We start from the raw sequence: 16,975 nt of genomic DNA, 5'->3' as shown, positions 1-16,975 counted from the left end.
TGTTACATGCAATATTTATCAGTACTTTATCTTCTATTTACAATTAGCGATAATTGTTACTGACATTTGTAACAATATTTCTTAGAAACGTAAAATATAAATATCGTATGATTAATGTACCGCGCACTTTCTTTACGTAACCGAGTTGTATAAATTCCACCGTTATTTCGTTCCGTGATTTAAGCATGAAATCGCGTGAATTCGTACGGCACGCCGAGTTGTTTTCAAGGTAATCCAGCTAGTCGTGCGCGCGCGCGCGTTTAATCGAGCTTCGAGGAATAAAAAACAGAGGAAAATTTCCCAGTAGAATGTACTTTTATTAAAAACTTCCTCTGAAACGTGTTCTTATGCATTTAATATTTAACAGCAAATCGCCGAGCCGTGGATGACCGGTTCACGAGTCTGGTTTCCTGTTAAAAACTTTCTCATTTCTTTCAGCCAACGTAATCATAATGTACATTCATCGAAAGAACGATAGAACAGCTATCTGGCTGTAATTAAACACAATTATTTATGCTTGTGTAATTTTAATTCCTCTACACAGTTTTTAAAGAGATAAAAGAAATTGCTGAATAATTTTATTAGTTCCATTAATGCATTCGTCATATTTATTCTGCACGGCGAATTATTTAGTTTATTATGTATTGAGTTATTTCACTTTTGCTTTCAATGCCTCGATTAAAATCCCACTTTATGACGATATTGTATTATAGATTAACAACTGCAGTACTTAGTTGGCAATTTTATTGCAAATTGCACCAAGTAAACATACTTACAGCTAACTATATATTGAAGCTACATACACGTGACATACTGTTAGCGAAAAAACAAACGATAGTAATCGTTTCTATAAGTTTCGATATTGAGTTTATGCAATTGCTAACGTTATTGCTAACATGGATAATATGAATCAACTTTTACATTTTATACGGAACCAGAGATCTTCTTATATTTATAAAGCGGAGTGTACATAACGCTAGTAGCAAACGTATTAAGCCTACAAGCTGTACGAATTTGAGCAGGAATCCACGCGTCGTAATATAAAGTGTATAAATGTTCCTTAATTTTTCTGCAACCACCGGGGCTGTAGCTTTTTCACGGTCCGCTAGATGAAGCTGTTAGGAGCACGTCTGTGTGCACCCCGCCAGACTTATACAGTCGATGACAAAACTAAATGTCAGGTAGTGGAAATTGGTATCAATGAAGTTTCATTAAATATATACGTAAGTTTTACACAAAAATGTAAATATTAATTTCATATAATACATACAATACATAAAATAAATAAAATTTAAGTACATGACACTCCTGCTAATTTCTTTTAAACAATTCATCGTCAATGATAGTTATATTCTTCTATTACCCGTACACTTATTTTTATCCTCAATTGTATATTCCTGTCCATTAGTCATGGGGCACTTGTCTTTAAGCAAAGTGATTGTTAAAACTTAAGTACGCTTGACATTATGCAATTTCAATATTTAACGTAAATGCTAACTTTATTTCATAATAGTTATCTTATAGTATAAAACCGTATCTTAATTCGATAGAACACGGAAAGGCTTCACAACTCCAAAATTTTATACGAACTTCTTGGGTGACAAATATTTTATACATTTGATATTCATACGATAGGTGTCCACTGACTCCACCACGATTTTTCGTGAACGTGAGTAGCAGTTCACGTTTAAATGAGTGAGTTAAACAAGCAACAGTTCATTTAATCGGGCACTGACTAAAATCTGCTTCAAATATATGGAGCTTGCGTAAACAGAGTTCTACTGTAACTTATGAATGAACAAAGTGAATCTAGGAAGTCGTACCTACATTCTGACAATTATTTAGTTACAAATCTACGAAATAAATCGGCGTACGGTGATTTATGGACAAGAGTGTACATGTGTTTGGCAACACGTCGCACCCACACGCGAGCACATTATAATAACCGTGTAGCCACAAAGGCGACAACTTACTCACAGATTAGAAGAAGAAAAGTAGTACTTGAGCGGACTCTTGAGGCGTGCCGGTCTTTACGGTGACGTGTTTAAGTCGGCCGCACATATTTAAAGAGCGGCCGGTAAACTTCGCGAAAAGGAGAGCCGTGTGAAAGCACGCGAGCCTCTTTTTTTCCTCACTCGTGCTCTCCCCTTTCCCTGGCCACGCCAATTCACGTCCAATTAAACGTAAAAACGATCCGACACCGTTGAATGCTTTCTAAAAAAGGAACAATCACGCTCCGGATTAAGCCTTAGTCACGAGTGTCGTAAGTATTTTTTGCAAAGACGATAAGCTGATTGTTCAATGAGTCGAGTGTCCCATGCGTTTTATATGGTCGGCGTTTGGAATGAAATTTTGGTTTATTATTCATGACTTGGAATGCCTCAATTGTAGGTATTTTGTATGTTGATTAAATTACTATTATGTACATTCTTTATTATTAAAGAATGAAAATTAAATACGGATCTCTTCCGCTTAATATTACAGTCCCCTTGCACAATTTAACTGTGCGATATTAGTAACGAAATTGTATAGATCAAAAGTACTCTTTTATAATCGGTAGAAGCTGACAACAAAAGGAGCAATTTTAGCTACGATTCACTATGTCTTGTCAATTCACTAGAATCTTCGTCTTTTATCCTTTTATAACTTTATCCTTATAATTTTTATAACTTATTATAACTAATTTTATAACTAATTTTTATAACTAATACTTTTATAACTTTTATCCTTAAAAACAAGTCACCATGTTACTAACTTGAAACCTGCAGCCACGTGCAGAAGTTAGGACCAGTAAATCCTATAACCAGGAAGCCTCGCGTTTCTTCCAATCATCATTTACACTCATCTTCTAAAAATGTCACAAAAAATTCACCAAATGGCGTTGGACAAAGAATAATAACACAAGAGAGGAAACTTGTTGTTAATATGCTGCGTTTTACAATAAAAACATCGCTCAAGAATTTTCAATTTTTCAACATACGAAATACAAAACATGTCGCCAACGGAAGAAATGCAACTTAAGTAGAATTTTTCCTACTAAATATCACAACGAGCGCTATACTTTAGATATTTTGTATATTTTAATATTTTGTACACATTTTAAATTTTCTAAATTTTCAATGAAATATCGTGAACCAACATAGAAATAAATAAGCTGACACATATGAAAAAGAAAGACACAAAAAAGTAAAATTACATAACAAAATAAGTCGTGCCCGACAAGAACTGTACGATTAAAAAACGAGGTCAAAAAGACATCCAGCAAAACAATCTATCGCGGTACAAATTCACGTTAGCAGATAACGGAACATACTCTTGACCCGATTAGTATCGTCTCAACGAGTGGGAAACTGGTTATTTAATCATCGTTCTCTAATCGTAATCTCTCAGAGTGATCGTAGCTTTTGTACGGTTTACACCGCTCGTGAACGCTATACTACGTGTTGTTACGCTTTGTTTTATTTCAATTCACAATACTGAAAAGTTATAGAGGTGTGATCCTATAGTCTCGCGGGTGTCATAGCGAAGCGTTGTTGTGTTTGTCATCGACGTGTTAGGGAGGAAAACGCTTCCTGGTAATAAATCGTCGAATAATTGTTCAGCAACGCGGTTTTGTACACCAACTGGAATTCATCAATAGCGGTGGTCTAGTCGTCGATCTGGTTTTTCACGCTATAGGCTATTTCATAAGGTGCAGATCTTGAATCTTAAATTTTTTATTTAAATAGTACGATTTTCATTGAGTTGATTGGAAAATTCGTGTCGTTTAGTTTATTCGCTATAAATTGATATATTCTCCAAAAATATAACTTCAAGCGAAGGGAAAATTACGTTCTTTAAAGAAAAAGCTCTGACTCTACGGAAATAGGCTGTTTTTCATTTATTCTTAAATTTCGCTACGAATTTGCCGAACGATCTAATGCTCGTTGCTTGGTTTTTTAAAAATGGAGAAACATTGAGTATTATTAGATTGTAGATTTTTATACACTTATGAAAAATTTAAAAATAACAGATGCATAGAATGTACACAATATATAGAAATAGATACAATTTCCGAAGTAATTGTGTTGGATTGAATAATAAATTCGTACATGCATTTCGGAGAACGTAAAAATGCACGTATCACGTTAATCTGTCGGAAATAATCCATAATTATAGGTAGTTAGATAACTAATAATCGTTAAATAACAATAATTATGAATAATTACGATCGCTGATGTTTCTCATTAATATGTTTCCATTCTATGTAATGTTCTGTTAATGTTGCAGTACAGGCTGTTTCAGAAGAGGCGAACATAAAATTTGAAGCTAAGTTCAGTATACAGAGATTGGACAGACAGGTAAGTTTGTGATCTGTGAAAACACTTTGAAACTTTCAATTTCATTTTTAACTTTGGAATTTGGTTAATCACGAATCGAAAATAAATTAAATTTGTATATCAAAAAGAATCAAGCATTGTTCATTTCATACTGAAAGAAGATTCCTGATTGAGAAGTTAAAGTAACGTTTAAACTCCTCCTTCTTATACAAGTTGTTCCATAAATAAAAATAAGGAAAACTAAGGAAATAATATCGTAGTATTTTCATTCTACTTTTTTTCTTCTTTCATGTTAATTTACTTCCACTTCAAGATCCGAGAAGATACCACAAGAAAGATGTTGCGATTCTTTCTTTTTTCTCTTGCTATCTTCATGCTTGTTGCACTGACGCATCTCTCTCAGGGAGAGACGACAACAGAGCTGCCCTTCCTCGTGCAAAGAATCAAGAAAAACATCAAAACGCAAATGAAAATCCAGATCGATACAGGGAATTCGGGATTTAAAACCATTTCTAATCCACCCACAGGCGCGGCTACAAAGATGCGTACTACAACTATGGAACCACAACCGCTTAATGCTTTGCAAAGCTTCATTGAAGCACCCAACAGATGTCTACCCGGTTCTGACTTCATACGTGGAAGCTGTCGCATAAGAATTAATTGAAATGAAACATGTAAAATCGAGATTTGGAAATTTCCTATATATCATACAATATATTCATAAGAAATTCTAATAATTTATTTTCTTTAAGACCTTTACCAGGAATAGAATAAAATATAGTAGGGTCGAGATTTTAGAACGCCCTATACATCGTGTTTTTTGGATCGCTCTATACATTCTACCAATTCTGTTCTTTCGTCTCGATTAAAATAAAATATGTAAGATCGATGAAAGTCGATATACAATTATATACATACCTCCATCTCTATTTTGAAACATCTTGTACGTACAAAAGATCGAGCACAGCATCGCGTTCGATTATCTCAAGGGAGATTGAAGAGGAGATCGGATACTAAATGCGACATAATTATCGAACACTTGTCTCACGCGAGTTTCATGAAACTTAACAAGAATGTGCGACGAATGAAACGCGAAGGGGCAAGGCGGAAATATCGGATGGTAGATTCCACGGAAGTAAGTTTACGAGGACCGATGAATCTTGCGTGAAATGAAATGTGAAAAACTTATCGAATAAAGGTTCCGTGTAATTTTACGAGGACCAAGGAATCTTCCGCCAAATGAAATGTGAAATGATCTCTGAATGAAACCGTTCTACTCGAATAAGGCTTGATCTACGGAACATCAAACGATCCGGACCGAACGTTTGCGATCGGATAAAATTCAAGATAAAATTCAATTCGGAATTTCGAATTTGATTTATAAAATTACATTCGTTATGCAACTGATTCTTATAAAATACACTAAATTTGATAATTCCCGAAATTCATTATTCAATAAATTACCAAGCACGAAAGCTCAGTTACGCTAAAATACCTGTAAACACATGTAGATCCATAATTTCATAATTCTGTGTCTAGGAATATACCACTTAATCAATCCATTACCGGTTGCACTCGGGTAAACAAATTCAATTTCATAGGGTCTCATGTTAGTCACCAAGCGTGGAGCGTGATATCTGATCGCGATAAGGATCAAGGTTTCTTGGCAAACGCTTTCAAAGCACGAAAGAAACTGGCCGAAATTCCCGCGTTTCACTAACAGCACCCCACGCGCGACACTTATCGTAATTACTCATTAACTGCTCCCGTTCTCAGTTGATTATCAATTACGATCGTTGTAAACTGATTCATGCTTGTTTCGCGTGACACACGTACTAAAACCTGTTACAAGCTGTGAATTAAAACTCTCTGCGTAAATGTCCGCTAACGAGTATAGATACACGGCGTACTCGAACACAGGCAGTTATATATAGTGGTTGTAGAAAACATTTTAAACATTTTGGAATTTTCCTAGTTTCTACATAAAGTTTTGGGAACAAGTTCTATATATGTGAAGAGAAACGCAAACTTTAGCTCGGGGTCTGTTACGAGAACGGGCTTAGTAGCGCGAAAATGTTCAGGAGTAGAAGGATATGGCGTCGATCAATTAACAACGCAAGGGGTGCATCATTGTAATGATTTCATTACCGCTGTACCAGTGTATAGTTCTCACAGATCAACAAAAAGATATTTAAATAGTGAATTATCTATTAAATTAATAAATCTCAATATTCAACGGGACCATACTTCGAGATTACTTTTTGACTGAACATATGAATGTTTTTTTGATTTCTCTATTATTCATGAAAGGTGAGCACAAGTGTTGGAATACTTTTGTGAATTATTATATACATGAACACATTTACAACATGCTAGTGTACAGTAAGTTAAATGGTAAATGAAAAGAAAGCCGAATTTGCATGATCGCTAATTGTGAATGTGGAAGCTTTGGCGACGAGTTCACCGTGCCCCTTCAACCTTTCTCTTACCGCTTGTGTTCGCGTATTCCAGTCAGCCAGATTTTGTACTCATTGTCAGAAGTAAAGACCCCTCGACACTTGTTGCTCGCCATCGACATTTGTCTGCGCGCCCCACTGTTATATACGCGTGTGCATTTCGCTTTCGTGGTTGCATTCTTTGTCAAGTTACACGTGTAGACACGAACTACGTTCGTATACATGCACACATAGAAGAGGAGATGTATACATCGTTACGACGACTTCATAATGCCTGCGACCGGTATTGCGTTTCCCCTTACTTTCTCCGTGCTCACAACGAATGCAAGGTTATGTATCCATTGCTGTTGGCCATATTGTATACGGGGTGTCTAATTGAAATGCCGATGATCCCTCGTGTAAAAAAGAAAGAGATGCACGTGAAATGGGTTTTGTTCTCCTCTGCGTTTTGTTTTTGGGAAAATACTTTTCTTTGTGAAAATACGTTTCTTGTTGATTTTTATTCCGTTATAATGGAATTCTTCTTTTTTCAGTTTGAGAATAATGATTCGGAGTTGGGAATTTTTGTGGGGTTTTGATTGAGCGTAAATCGGAGGTAAATTAGGTTTGGTTTGAATTAAAAAGAAAATAAAAAGATCGGGAAGAATCCACACGCGACATTTTGTGTATATTTTAAATCGGTCTGATTCAATATGCGATATTTTATGCATATCTTACATTGGTCTGAGCGGGATGGCGCTTGGATTCAAAGTTAACCTAATTTAGGATAGGTTTGGTAGGGGAGTTAAGTATAGATTAGCGTGAATTAGCTTTGGATTAGACATACATGAATTACAACCAGCTTAGCGCGAAACCAATGAATTGAGTTCGCATTATTCGTAATCGAAGTTCTTACTAAATTAACCTATTGCAATTTAAAAATATCATTTCTACGAAATATATTCCAATTTAAAAATATAATTTCTACGAAATATATTCCAATTAAAAAATATAATTTGCATTAAATATATATTTGTATGACAGAATCTCGATTAATAAGCTTTATCAAAATCAAAACACACGTGCAGCGATGGTCGATATTTTTTACCGGATTACAATCAGGAAATTAATTCGTATTTATTTTAAAATAAATGAATTGAATAAAAAATGTTATTTTTGATTTATTGGATTCGATTCCAATGTTTCAGAAAGATAACGTTCGGCGCGCGAAGGTATATTTAACGAGGCAGCAAACGCACCAGAGATGTACAATATTTGATTTTGTATAAACGCGTTATTTTCCAATCCAGCAACACGCGATATTTAACTCTTAACTAATCATTGACCCATTGGGAATTATAACAATTTAGGGTTACATTACTTAATTTTTGTTCAAGTTATTTGATTATATTGGTACAATGTAAAGCCAATATGGCAATGTATGTAGAAGTAACAAGGTATTTACTGTAAGATTGGAATTTTTTAGAACCTTAAATATTTGGGGATTGGTATTTTTACAATATCAAATATTTAAATATCAAATTTTTTTTATTTTCTTGCGGCTGTCAATCTTTTTGTTGGCTGATAATTTTTCTAAATAAATTTTATTCGTCGATGTTCGCACTAACTTCACACGTACTTGAACCCATCGCTAGTTTTCATTAAAACCTTTCATAAATTCCGATCAGACCATTCGGGCAATTCCTGTAAAATTCCGGTGATAAATGTAATTCCATACATATAATTTAAACGGAGCGTCGAATGAATTTCAATCGAATTCACTTAAACGTATACAACGTCTGGTTGAAATTTTCTTTCGGCCAACCATAATTTTTCGAGGTTATTCGAATAATGTTTGAAATCGCGAATACGAGACACCGACCAGGCAGGGAAAATAGAGAAAGGACGAAAAAAAATAAAACCAACCCTACGGTCGATGATTTCGCCATGTACACGACGGGTCACGGTTTGAAAGCGAGCCAAAAAATTTGCTCTGGCCAGCGTGGAAAAACACATAAAAATTCCGACAACGACGTAACTTCATTTGCATCACTAATGCATCGCCGTTGTCGAAACAAATTTCCTCGTTTTTCCCGTCTCTTTGTTCTGTCTTCTCCTCTCACATATATACAGTCACCGACCAGAAATAAAAAAAAAAAAAAGGAAAAAAAAACAAGGAAATATACTAAAAAAGCCACGCACAATTAGATTCAACGGATCCGAATAGCCGTTTTTGTACTTCGTTTGAAAATATACATATATATCAGGTTTTGCAAAAAGTTATCGCGTTTTGAAGTTATGTGTGATCAATTTATGATACACAATAATTTCCATTGCATTCAACGAGATTTTCTTGAGATTTATTTATCTAATTCTGTAAAGTTCCATCGTATTACTCGATTGATTATCTTCGTACGTTTATTTGATTTCTTATTTTCTACTATTTTGTTTATTATTATTTATATTGTTCTACCTTTTATTTTATGGTTCAGTTAGTTATAGTTTTTTCATTCATGGATGCATTTTGAATGGTCTATTAACAGTGCAAGAGAGGAAAAAATGTTACATGGATTTTATGTAATTTGCAATGTTTCAAATAACTTAATAACTTTCGTATGTATTGATTTATTACCCTTTTAATTGACTTTTATGGTTTTATATTAAACTGCAGATTGAGAAAAGTATTTTTTGTTCTCAATAGAGCGATGCAGTGTATAACATGTAATAAATAACATTGCACAATTCACAACAAGATGAATTTGTTTTTCTTGGAAAAATCTAGTGGTGCATTACATAGTAACCTTCACATCTATGTCTTATGCTAATTTGTTAAAATTACCTACTACTTTATCATATCTTGTCAGGTATAATTACTTTTATGGAAATCATTTTTAATTGATAAGCATAGATTTTTTAAGAACACCCGCATTCCCTTCCAACATTTATTTATTATTTCTTTCATACGAGAACACGCGATACGAATTAAAATAAGACGAATTTTCATTCATATGCATGCCATATTTAATATATTTATTCCGCATATAAAAATATATCGAAAACGTAAATTAACATTTTCTCGCTCCAAGTCACGTTATGGAAAAAATCGAATTTGAAAAGTTGAGTAAGCCTGCAATTCTTGACTAAACCTATTCAAACTCTATTTTCTCGAAAACAAGGGCTTCAAAGAAAAAAATTGTGTCCTACATTTTCAATTTATGTTTGCATGTAGAGTAACTCGTTATCAATTGTGGGGTAGTTTCCAAGTTTACGTATACTCGAAGGATATTATCAAACTTGTAATTGCTACGTGATTCTTATTTAATATTAATAACCTGTAATCTATGATTTTCCAAATTTAATAACAATTCAATTATATAAAAATGCTCTAATATAAATATAAATATAATCTAATAGATGTATAATATATTTAATATATATGTGTAGGCTTCTATGTTAAAAAGCTTTGTCCAACATTGTACGAACATCTTAATATATAAAATCTATTTCGTTTGAGAACGTCTCAACATGATGACCCTGATTCGTTGGTAAAAAAGGATTTCTATTTCGAGAAACCGTGACGGGTTCCCAAAGACATCCTTCTAATTACACGATGTCGCTGTTGTCGATATGTGGTGATATATTGTCCGTAAGATATACGGAGAAGGAGAAAATGTAGGTCCATTTCGTGGCTGCGAGCTACAGAAACAGATGACAGGATATTGCCTTCACGACCGATAATCCATTGTCGTTACTTCGTTACGGCGCGCATTATTGTCGTACGAGGTAAGGATCACCCTTGGTACTTTTACATTTTTACGAGTCGACCCCTTTTTATCTGATCTTCTATGATTTTTTATTCGTTCGTGAGAAGACAAATTTACCTGCTGCCTCAGCAAAATTTTCTACCTTACTCGCGCCTTTATTCTCACTTCTTCTATATATATGTATATATATATACTTTTATCATTATTATTATAATATTATGAGAGATAGATTTTCATTCTTCAATGATAAATTGATTCAGTATCATTATTAATTTTGTTGCTTAAATATTCCAATCTGTTTTTATCGGCATTAGGTATCAACGCTGTTTTAAGGTTAAATTTTATTTGCAATTTCTTTTCAGTCAAATTTCATTATTAAATCCTATTTTTGAACATAGAAACCATAAAAGAAAATTCTGCGGATTTGCTTAATATTTTTTTGGTGCAACTATGTAATTTTTAAAAAATGAAGTCAGATAGTTAAGAAAATAACGTGTATTTATTTAAATCTTCTTATAAGTCAGAGTTAAAAGAAGAAAAATGTTGGAGTTCTATATTCATGCAGAATGATATGAAATATAAATGATGACTTCTCCGTCATATTTGTCTTTAGACTACTACAGCCGTAACTTTTTCCTGCTTCGTTAAACGAACATATGAAACTCAGAACATACCCTCTCTTTCGTTAATATTTCTCTTTCCGATATTAAAAACCAGCGAAATATTTTCATCGTGATCAATCAATTTTCCCAAATACACCCAATTCCATCGAACGATCCGCCCTTTCCACACGCCAGTTTAAATATTTCCTCTTTTCACTGTATCCTTGTGGACGATCCCTCCCTCTACAAAACACCATCGATTTTGAAAGTTGATTCAGTTTCCGCTTATACACACATACCGCTGTATATACAACATACCTACAGGGCGTTTCAAAGTGGTTGGGTACATATTTGGATATATCTTCTTTGTGTAAAGTGTTGTTTTAACTCAACGACACAAAGGGACTGTCATAATATCAACATTAGAATTGCTGACTAACGAAAGCATAAAATTTCCATCGAGGAAATCAAAATCAAACGGATGAACAAATATACGAAACGAAAAATATTCTTTTTTTATTTATAAAAAATCTAGCTCTAAAAGCTTTCATATTAAAAGCTCAAGTCAAACTCTGTCCAATTGCGTGAAACACGATGTACAAAATTAACGGTTATGCTATCGTTACACTGAAAAATGTTACGTAACATTCTCGCCAACATTAACGATCTGCCTCAAGCTTTCATAACCTCTACATTAAAAGTCTAAACCAAAATCTGTTTAAATATATGAAATATCCTGTAGAAAGCTATCTTAATTAGCTTACTTGAGGTTTTTAGATTAAAAAACCTTACATAATATTCTCTCTACTTCAAGCTCTCATAACTAGAAAGTGAGACAACCATAACCTAACTAATCTACCATAACCTAACTAACATACTATTACCTAACTAACCTACCATAACCTGAATAACCAAAATAACGTACAATACCAAAACATTACAATACTATTGCCATTGTGATCAAAAAATGCTTCTGTTTCGCAAACCTGTCATAAAACCGTGCAACTTGGGTAAACGAGAGTCGCGACTCGAACCGATCTCCATCGCCATGCATTCGAATGTCTATGCACCCGGCTGCAACTGATTGCTCGCTCGTTCCATCGCGGTCCTTCCTACCTGCTCCTACTACCGAAACGTTATAGGGGCGCTGGATATTGAATTCGCTGCGAAACTTATGTTTGTTTTATTCATGCCAGAGCACCAGGGCCCGGTCGAAGCCGACGGGACACCAATGATTATGGGTTATCGATGCTGTTCGACGTCGCGACCGCTTATGGCTATGCAAAAACGCCGTGATATTGGCCCAGAGGAAAAATCCGGTGTTTGACGAGACGTAGGTGGGAGGGACGAATTCGTTTTCGTGTCACGCCGTCTATCCCATCCTTTTCAGCCCCCTCTCAACTATGCTCGATGTATTTAGTCGGTTGGTCGAACCGAATGGAGTAATTTTTTATTCTTCCGTTTTTTTCTTTCCTTGCTTACTTTTCTATTACCCCCTCTGTACTTTTTCGATGACGTTGACGTACTATGTACAGGATGCCTCAGTTCAATTTAGCATGTCGCTATTGAAGATAAGATAAATGGTAAAAAAAGAGAACTAAGACAAGTTTCTATTATAGTTACGTTCTTACAGGCTTTTTGTACCTTTTGGTCGACGTTGATGCGATGTATACAGGATGTTTCAGTTAAACTTAACCACCAATCTATTTCTACCACTACAGGAAGCAACAAAATGGCTAAAAGGAATTTATATTTCTTTGTTACTTTCCCTGTATCCTTAACGTTGGCGTTGTATATATAGGGTGTTACAGTTGGATTTATCATCTTCCTATTGAATACAGGGAAAAGCGGCTGGTATAAGTTCGTATCTAAGTTACTGTTTACTTTATTCTATTATATATTGAGACATCAATAAATCCAAGATTACACGAAAAGTACCCTACATAGTAATAAGAACACCATATAAATACATGCGTTATTGTACATCAATATATAGACTTTATTTTCGAATAGAAATGGTCTTTTTACAATCTGTGAAAGAACAAAGACTTTTATAGTCGGCGATACGTTTCTTAACCTATATTTTAGTAGTTATTGGAGCCGATAAAGACTTGGAATTTATTAGTCAAGTGTTTTCAAAGAGCCTTTCAGAGTAAGATATAAGATGAACGTGTTTAATTATACGAGTGAGGGAGAAAGAGAGAGAGAGGGTAAACATCGATTTCTAATAAAGTCAGAAGACACAAGTCGTGCATTTTAGTCGGCACCTTCTCCGTCACGATCGGATATTAGTAATTGGAATTACGAGCTTCCGTCGTAAACCACCGCTACCTCCAAACAATCGACTTCCGTGTATAGCAACGTAAACTGCATACTGATTTAAGATACTAAGACCTTAGAATTCTAGCAAAGTTCGACACGCCAGATGAGAAACATTCGATCGAACACAAAACGAATAAACAAATCAATCCATTGCTCTATCCTTGATCCAACTGTATAAATATTGTTCCTAACAATATTAACCTTCTAAAACGCAATATGGCTTGAAAATTGCAGCAAGAAGCATTAATGAATCGATAGCCGTAGGTTTTACATGAATCATTTTTCATTGTGATTATGATTGCATTACTATGATTGCTGTTATGGGTCGTAAGAAAGAAAAATTAAGTACATCAAAAAATTATATAGAATTCGTTCCAAACTCAAAGAATAGACATGGCCTTCACGTCACAGAATCACGTAAAATCTAATTTAACTAAAAGACGCGAATTTCTACTACGAAATCTACTTGGTTTATTAAAGTTATCGAACCAATAAAATTTATTCCTTTACGTATAAATATTAATCGCAATGAATATTTATGAAATAAGTTAAATTAAAAAATCTTGATCCGGAAGAAATGATCAAATATGTAAATTAATTTACGATCACTTCTAAAAACTGCAACTATTTTCTTCCTCATATGGTAGTTTTAATCAGTTAACGTCATTTCTCGTGATTTAATTTACTTCATGCAAGATTCACAGACAAAATCTGAATTTTGTTTAAAAAGGCATCGGGTCGATGTACACATAACGTCATATTATTAACTTTTTCACTCTCGATATGGTATATACAACTTTATCCTTCATAATTAATTATTAATCAACTAAGTGAAAACACTGGGAAAAATCTGTCTCTATTATCTGGTAATAATTGATAAAATAAAACGTTCCGCACAGTTCAAAGAAGAGTTTAGTTTTGAAGGTGTTCAATAATTCTCAACAATTCATAATTGTTCACATCTTAACATTTCAACAAAACCTATAAAACATATAAAAATCAAGTACTAGTTTCCAGATTCAACATATAGTTCACAATTAAAAATAAACATCCAGTTATAGAAAATTGGTCTTGCTAGCAAACACATAAAATTAATAGATACACGCTGCTAGCCAAAATTTTAGCTTGATTTAGTATGTTATAAGACACAGTGCGTATAATATAAAGTACATTAGATAAAGAAAAGCTTGAATTTTCTCAAATAAGTATAAGGTGATCCTAATAATTGTGGCTAGTAGCGTAGAAGAGCAAAATAGAATAAATCTTCTTAATAAAGAATCTTAGTGAGCGAAGCGATATTTCAAGGGCACGATCAACTTAGAATTCTCCATACCTCTGGTTCCACACGTTGCACGCGGAATTGGAGGAAAACGACGAGGCCTGGAAAGCGGCGTTTCGGGCAATGCCGCTTTGAAAATCGATAAGCGACTCCGCGTAGTCGACCAGTCAGGAGCTTTTCGGTGTATCCGCGCCGGAGATCCTGCCCTGGTCACGTGGCGCTGCTTACGTCCACGGAAACACCAGCCATCAGCTTAAAACTGCACACAATGTCTTCTTATAGACGGAGCTCTGCAAAAGATCACGGACATAAATTGGTCGACCAGGGTCGAGTTAAACTTACGTAGATTAGGTCACATATGTGTTTTATTTTCTCTTCGTCACATACAGTAGCTACCAAAGATATTTATACATATCCCTATTTTCCAATGAACCGTTCTTTCTGTCAGATCCCACCATTTCGGTTTCATGGTATTACAAATTTTGTCACTCGTATGAAAGTACTACCAAATGATATTAAATTTAGGCTTTTGAGACTTCGACAACTTTATTGACGCAGAGTCACGAAAACTTTGCCAAGTTCACATTCGAAAATATTTTATGGAGATTCTTCGGGAATACGGTAGACATACGATGTTTATAAGAATTATGTCTTTTTTCATAAAAAGCACTAGCAAAAACGTGTTTCTATTGGTAATAATTGATAGAATAAAATTTTCCCAGCGCATCAGGCTTCTTAAATTTTTCTATTCATACGAAATCTATACGAAGCAAGCGCTAGATTCGACGTAAAATTCACGATTAAGAAGAAAATTCCAACGTAACAAGCATATCATAAAAGATTTCATTTTCCAATGAAATGGTATGGTATTCTTATAAATTCGCACGTTTCATTTTTATAGTATCAAATTTTTGTAGCCATATGAAAGTACTACTAAATGATACGAAATACAGTTAGACCTCGTTAGTTTGTATATAAATAATATAATAAATACAACGCTGTTCGAGTACCCTGTGTAGTTACTGTGCATCCTCCATTACTATGCATACTTTGATTAATACTACTGAAAATTTCAAAACTCGGCCGATAGAATCATAACACAGTTGGGTCCCGTTATAAAATTTTTAATAAAATTTCCAAATATTTCGTATAACAAGTTTTCTACAACTATTCAAATACTTTCACTGGCAAGAGTGTCAAGTACAATCATGAGCATTGGTGATGTAAGTGTGACAGTATCTATCAAGCGTGTTTTCTTCTGTGACTTGGTTACGCGGCGCATTGCAGTGATAGATCGGATTAAAACGTCCGATTAAAGGGGCCGTAAGTAATTGCATCCAGCAGATGACGAGGGATGATTGATCGAATTAATCAAGCTGGCTACTCGAACATCGCTAAAAAGCAACAGCCAAGTTCACGATAAATGGAACATGGCCAATTCGAACGCGAACGAAACAACCGAATCGGCTGCCTAACTTATTCAACTTCAAAGTGAAAGCAATCAGTTCTACTATTTGCCTGGTTAAATTCGACAGCGTCGCTACTAGCCATTCCAAATTTATCGACTCCCATTGCGACGGGGTAGACAGAGACTCTGGGAAGGGTTCTAAAAATCGTAAATAGGTCACCGGTGTCAAACAATCTAATCCTACTATTTACCTATCCAATTTTACCGGTTTCGTTTTAGCTGTTTCACATATACCAAAATAGAGTTGAAGGGTAATAATATGAGAAACATTGAATCGAATGATTCTAATTAAATTGAAGATACATACAATTTTTTTAGTGTATATCTGAACTTTATTGTCTAAAAGTACTGTCTAAATGAAGTTTAAGGCAACTTTTAAACTTGTTAATTCTGTGTAGAAGAATAGAAAGTTGTTAGTTAAATAGCATAAAAATCTGTCTAAATGAAGTTTAAGGCAACTTTTAAGCTTGTTAATTCTGTGTAGAGGAATAGAAAGTTGTTAATTAAATAGCATAAAAATCTCAAAAATGCTATCAGTGATAATAAATTCTTTTGTATACCTGACGTATTATTGTTATTCGTCATTGTATTTGACCTGATGTATTGACCCGATAGTTTGATAATAAAATAAGTAAAGTTCTACAAGTGAATTTCGCATATGACAAACCAGTCTAAGGGCTGTTTATATAATACGACAGAAGCATGTAACCTACAACTAATTACATATCAATTCACTAATGTTATTAATAAGTAAATTACTATGCAAAAGGGCCAAGGTAATTATAA

The 16,975-nt window shown here is 34.3% G+C and overlaps 1 long non-coding RNA gene across 1 annotated transcript; it reads left to right on the top strand.

The window, feature by feature from the left end:
• Positions 1 to 3,364: 3,364 nt before the first annotated feature.
• Positions 3,365 to 5,053, top strand: LOC100650772. Its single transcript, XR_132051.4, has 3 exons — positions 3,365 to 3,691; positions 4,270 to 4,340; positions 4,633 to 5,053. It is a non-coding gene; the product is annotated as an uncharacterized LOC100650772 (long non-coding RNA).
• The last annotated feature ends 11,922 nt before the right edge of the window (positions 5,054 to 16,975 follow it).

Source organism: Bombus terrestris, chromosome 8 (genome assembly GCF_910591885.1).
Source record: "Bombus terrestris chromosome 8, iyBomTerr1.2, whole genome shotgun sequence".
NCBI classification, from domain to species: domain Eukaryota; kingdom Metazoa; phylum Arthropoda; class Insecta; order Hymenoptera; family Apidae; genus Bombus; species Bombus terrestris.
This window is presented reverse-complemented; position numbering and strand designations above follow the sequence as displayed.